Below are 6457 nucleotides of genomic sequence, written 5' to 3'. Positions count from 1 at the left end.
TGATTGACTTGTGAAGGAACGGTGCTACTAAATGCCGTGTCGGTCACTTATGGGATATTCTATGAATTTCCCTGTGGGTCCCTGTGAGGCATAAAGGACAGGGGCCCATCTAGAGCTGAGTCAGGGGGACTGCCTGGCCGAGGGCTGAGGTCACGCAGGGCAGAGAAACAGACAGGACAGTTGCTACGGTAGCTGAAACCCAGTCCCATTGCCCGCCGTCCACCATAAGGCAGCTTCTGCGTTTACTTTTATGGTCCCATCTTAACTGCTGCTATATTCCTGGTGTAAATACACACCTCACTGCAGAGAACGGCCAGGTGTGAGGGCTCTGGGTGTGAAAAGTCTGAGCCTACCCCTTGTGCCCGAGGAAGAGGATGGCCAGCAGACGCAGGGGTATGTGGAAAGCTTAGGTCCAGTATACTTATTCTGTCCTTTATCTTGTTGGCCAGACGTTTTGTGTTATCTATTTATATCTATCTAACTATCTATCTATCCATCATCTAATATCATTAAGTTATTTTTCATCTACCTATTATCCATCCTCTAGCTACCTATCATCCGTCTATCTATCTATCTACCTATCTGTCATCTCTCTATCTCTCATCTATTTATCTATTCATACATCCATTCTTCCATCCCACTTGTCCAGCCATTTATCTATCCTATGTATCTGTCATCTATCTCTATCTATCTATGTCTACCCCTATCTCTCTCTATCTATCTATCGCCCTCTATCTATGTCTCATCTATTTATCTGTAGAAATTCATCACATTTCCAAGTGGCCACATGGACACAAACATGAAATTCGAATAGCCACTGCATTTCCAAGAGAATGTGCTGCTTTCCCTTCAGGAAGTGATCAGAGCCCTTCAGCACGGAAGGCAGCTAAGCTGTGATTCCATTTGGACTCAATAAACAATTCCATGTAACTCTGCAAAAACAGCGAGTGAGTCTAGATTTCATGCACAACGTCACAAGATCTGGGATATGCATTAACTAGAGGCAATGATTAACTTAACATTTGTCTGATATAAATAAAATTTGCTATAGACCTTTTAAAAACATCTAGCTGTCGTTTCATCATCAAATTTTAAAATGACTCTCACCTGCTTTGGGTAAAGGTCATGGACATCTTATGGTGTATGGTATACCCATCTGTTCAGAGTTTTTCCAACATTTTAGCAATTTCCGTTAATATTTCAACTCTACAGCTGATGATTAGAGAACCGTAGAGTTTAGTCTCTGAGTTGATCCCGTTGTTTCAAAAGCACCAGTTGGGCTTATACTATTTGAAATGGAAGAATTTTTTTTCATTGGAGTGGAATTTCCGCTTGGTTTTTGAAAATCTGCTCTGATCCATGATGTGAGAGATAATATACATCCTCTAGAATTGGAGTTGAGTGTATACCAAGCGTTGGCAAACCCAGAAAGGCATGATGACCAAGAGTGTTTATTTAATTTTACCAATAACCTGTATTGAAAGACACATTTCTTTATACACAGAATCCCACATAGACGTGTAAAGCATGGGTCCCTATGGGTTTCCTGTGCTCTGATATTGCATAGATCAATCAGATTAACATAGGATATAAGAGGAGTTTCAAAGAACCATTGCAGTCACCTTGAACTAAGATAGCACTTTTATATTTCCAGCCACGCTTTTCCTGCCAATATCAAGCAGTTTACTCCAAATCTTAGGGTTCTTTCCTTTACCAAAAAAAAAAAAACCAAAAAACGCACTTTACTTTCCTTTATCTCTGAACCAGCAAGCTTTGTTTTTAATGAAAGGAAATCTTGAAAATTACTCTCTGTTCGTTTTCCTAGCCATGTCTACCGAGCTACGTTTTCCATTGACGTAGATGTCGACGTGGAATTCTGTTCGCTCTCTCTCTTGGAAATCATATTTCTTTTGCTGTTTCTGAAGCATGAAAGGTGTCTGGTGAGCCATCAGGAGGTAGTGAGATTTTTAATGACTTTTAAGATTTCCCTGCACTGCATCCAAGACTCAAATCAAACATGGAACAGTCGATTCCTTGCTGTTTATTGTAGAGATTCATTGAGCAAATCTAGGGAAATCTTATTGTGCTAAAATACCAAGAGGTATGTCAGGAATAACATTATTATTATTGCTGCCTTTTCAACCTTTAAAAACACACAGAAACCCACCTTAATCCACTGGCCGCCAGGCAAATACCTAATATGGAAACTGTAGTGGTTTGAATGGTGACTCCTAAAAAAATACGTCCAGGTTCTAAACCCAGAACTTTTGAAAGTGACTTTATTTGGAAAAAAGATTTTTGCAGATGGAATAAAGTGAAGGATTTTGAAATGAGGTCATCTCATTTGAGGGTGGCCCTACATCCAATGACAGGATCCTTCTAAGAGACAGAAGAGGAGAGACCCAGACACAGAGGAGAAGCCCCGGGAAGACAGAGGCAGAGACGGGAGCGATGGGACTACAAGCCCAGGGACGCCTGGAGCCCCCAGAAGCTGGAAGAGGCGGGAAGGACCTTCCCCTGGAGCCTCAGGAGGGAGCATGGCCCTGGGACACCTTGACCTCAGACGTCTGGTCCCCAGGACTGGGGGAGGATGGATGCCTGTGGCTTTAAGCCCCCAGTTTGTGGCCATTTTTGTTACAGCCGCCCCAGGAAACTCATACAAACACTTTCTTGGAACTCCTGTCTTTTAAGTTTTTAGCTACACCCGTCTCCTTGGTCCCTTGACGCAGAAACCTCTCCTGGAAAAGAGGAAGAGGCTGTGTGGCTGTTTTGAAGTGATACTGTGTATGTCTGGGCTTCATCGGCACTTTCCCTAAACCCTTCCAGCTCTGATGCCAGGGGCCAGATTGAAGGTTTTATCATCTCTTACTTTCCTGATTACAATGCCTTTCTCATTGGCATCTCCTCAAGACCCACTCTTGTTTAGTTCAAAACCCACTTGACAGCCAGGAGGGTGTAACTATATGGCCATCCATCTTGCATCCTATGGAAACTCACTTCTCCCAGCATTCATTAGGTAGGAACAGTTCAAGTCCTTAGCACACTCTCTAAGTGTTTGTTGAATGAATATATAAAACAGGTGAAAAATCGGCTTCAAAGCTGCCTTGAATTCATGAGCTAAAATAATGACATCAAAACAGATGTGGTCATAAGTCGTGTAAATGAGAATTCTTTCGTCCTCTTGAGCACTGGAATCACGCATAAGAAATGGTTCTCTGCCTCTACTACTACTACTTTCTCCTCCTCTGGAATCTCAATTCCATGCAATAAAGTTGGGTTTCGAGTTCGTTGTCTGTTTTGAATTGTATTTACTTGCCTCTTTCACAAGGGTTTTTTTCTGGTAGCACTAACAGGACCTCTTTATCATGAATACCACGGCGAGTTCTTTGAAGTACCTGAAAAAGAAAAAAAGGGAAAAAATGTCATATTGCCACTCGGAAAAAAAAAAAAAAAAGAGGTGTGGTCATATTCTAAGAGTTGAAATGTAGAAACAGCCTCTGATTTTTTCTCCTAAAATGCCACCAGGAGCCACCACTTCACGACCCTCCTAGAAAAGTATTTTACCTAAGATCACCATAATGCTCAGTTCCATGTCACAATGCCATCTCATGATCTAGCTACAGACACAGCTCTGCTAAGGTAACAAAAACTGCTCTACAGAAACGCGTTTATGAGATTTTGTCCATAGCGCAGTAACACTAAGGAAGGAGTCCTTTGGGCAACATATTTGGGTACCACAACTATATTTGTTTACCCAAAATATTAAATATTCTTAATTAAATTGGCAATGATTTTCTGGGGGAAAATAAGAGAGATGGTCACTTCCTGATTTTACCTGGTCACGCATCTGTCCCTTTACCTACCTAAAGCTAGGTAATAACTTTATCGTCACAGATGGCAAATGACGTTGAATTTACTCTGTTCTTAAAAGGAGCATCGGTTGGCATTCTTGGAGCCTCAGAGGAGAAATAAAGAGTGAACTTGTTGAATTCATGTCCTCAGAAGGCAAGAGCCAGTTTGAACTAGCACAGGACATGATCAAGGAAACCAACAGGGGTGGCTGGAACCAGTCTCCCCAACAGCTTCTTTCTCATCTCCAGACCAACGGGGTCCTCACATCCAGCCTTCCCTTGGCATTTCCACTTGGGTCTCTTGGTGAGAGCATCTCGAACTCAGAGCCTGCCGTGTGTAGGTTTTTCCCTCGAGCACCATCTTTGCAAATGGCACCAGCATCCCTCCAGTGGCTCAAACAAAATGTCATCAGTGGTAAGTACCCTGTCCGTTCTTCTGCACCCCAGCCCACAATCAATGACCAGCAAGTCTGGTTACTCCCATGGCCAATATGGGTCTCAAATATATGGGAGACTGCCTCCACCCACACCAGTTGGCTTCCTCAGTCACGGTGTTCTTTGGCATTTCTTGCGCCGTTACTCCGGGCACATCTACCATCCTCGCCCACGTAGCCTACTGTTGCCAGCATGTCCCCTACAGTCCCCGATTTATTGGGTATTACTTCCCACCACCCATTCTCTGCATCTCCCCACATGGCAGCTGGAATGAGTGTCAGGAAAGCCATGCTTTCCTTATAACCCACCAAGGTCTTCCCTTCCCATTTCGAACATCCCACAAGCTGCTTACCATAATCTTCGGGACCTCAACCATCATTCTCTCATTTTACAAATACCAGCACAGGGCTGCTGGATGCCACACCGCTTTGGCCATAAACCCCAGCTCCTCGACTTTTCCTCCACTCCCGGCTCTTTGCAATGCTGCTTCTCTTCCATCTCTCAGTGCTCAGCCAAAATAAAGCTCTTACCTTAAACATGAAAAGTCTAGGGACAGGTCTGTGCTTGTCCAGCCAGCCCCACCTAAAATTTCAGAGATGCTTTTGATAAGGACCGAAGCTTGTCCAAGAAGGCCACATTTCAGATGCTAGGAGAGATTCAGAGGGCCGACACCCACCAGCAGGGAAATGGAAAATGTCCATTGCTCCATCCAGAGGTGGCTGGACTACTACTAAGTGCTCAATTAATGCTCTCCAGCGACGGGATGAATGAGTCAAATACATTGTAATCAATATATTATTACTCAGAAAAATCCAGATATTAAGTCACGGACTTCGATTATTCCCTCTGTCTGTTTCTCTGTAACTTTTGCTTTCTGCTCTTCCTATCGGAACATTTACATCATACATCCTATCCCAGCAAAGTTATTACCGGTTTGAGAGGCATCTATAAATTATATTCTTTAAGATACACAAGGCAGGTGGGGGTGAACTTCTTGATCCAATTGAAGGCGAAAAGTTGAAAAGTGTGTCTGTCCCTTGCAAATTCCTTTTTTAGGCATGAAGTTTAAACTGACTTGTCATGGTCAGCTGCGTGACCCCAGCAAGCCCCTGGTAGTCCCAGAATCCATGTCAAGATCCATAAAAAGAAAAAAACACCTTATGCTACCTTTATAGAAATGAAAGAAAGGTATACATTTAAAAGAGTTGTTTCAGGATTTTGAATCAGACAACTTCGCAGCTGTATGAGTGTGCCCCCTAGTGGTTAAATAATCTAATGATTAAAAACACCTATTGGGCTTCCCTGATGGTGCAGTGGTTGAGAGTCCGCCTGCCGATGCAGGGAACACGGGTTCGTGCCCCGGTCCGGGAAGATCCCACATGCCGCGGAGCGGCTGGGCCCGTGAGCCAGGGCCGCTGGGCCTGCGCATCCGGAGCCTGTGCTCCGCAACGGGAGAGGCCACAGCAGTGAGAGGCCCGCGTACCGCAAAAAATAAATTAATTAAAAAAAATAAAAAAGACTCCCAAGGACTGCCTGAGAACGTTGCTAGAATATTTAGCCCTCTGTTCATTTCACGTAAAAAATAAAGTATAAACAAGGAGGTGAAGGGGCTGGTGTGTAGTCAGGTGCGTTCACAGGTATGTACTCAGAGGGGGCTTGAGAATGAGGCCGAACGGAAGGCTTGCCGTTTCTGCAGCTTTTTATTCAACATGTGACCAGAGGAACTAGAAAGGAAGAGCGAAACAATCAGAGTCCCGTTCACTCTACGATGTGGTCTTAATAGAAGCTTATATAACCTGTTTCCTTCACCCATCAAACAAGGGGTGAGACGGTCTCAGAAGAGCTTTCTTAGGCTAAACTTCTAAGATTCTGTTCTACCACATCCTAAATTCAAAAGGCATCTTCTCCTAAGGTGATGAAATAAGGATGTGTTGGAACCCCTAGGACAAGAAGCAGCAGAGAAATGCTCCCACCTTTTGTGAACTTATCTTTTTGTCAGTGGATCGCCCAGGATCTATTAGGATAGACATATAGATAGATATAGATAGACGTAGATGATAGATATAGATATGATAGAAAGATATGATACATAGATAGACATATAGATAGACATAGATGATGATAGACAGACATGTAGATAGATAATAGATATATAGAAAGATAGACATAGA

This window comes from Phocoena phocoena, chromosome X (assembly GCF_963924675.1).
Source record: "Phocoena phocoena chromosome X, mPhoPho1.1, whole genome shotgun sequence".
Taxonomy (NCBI): domain Eukaryota; kingdom Metazoa; phylum Chordata; class Mammalia; order Artiodactyla; family Phocoenidae; genus Phocoena; species Phocoena phocoena.
Note: the sequence above shows the minus strand (reverse complement) of the source record.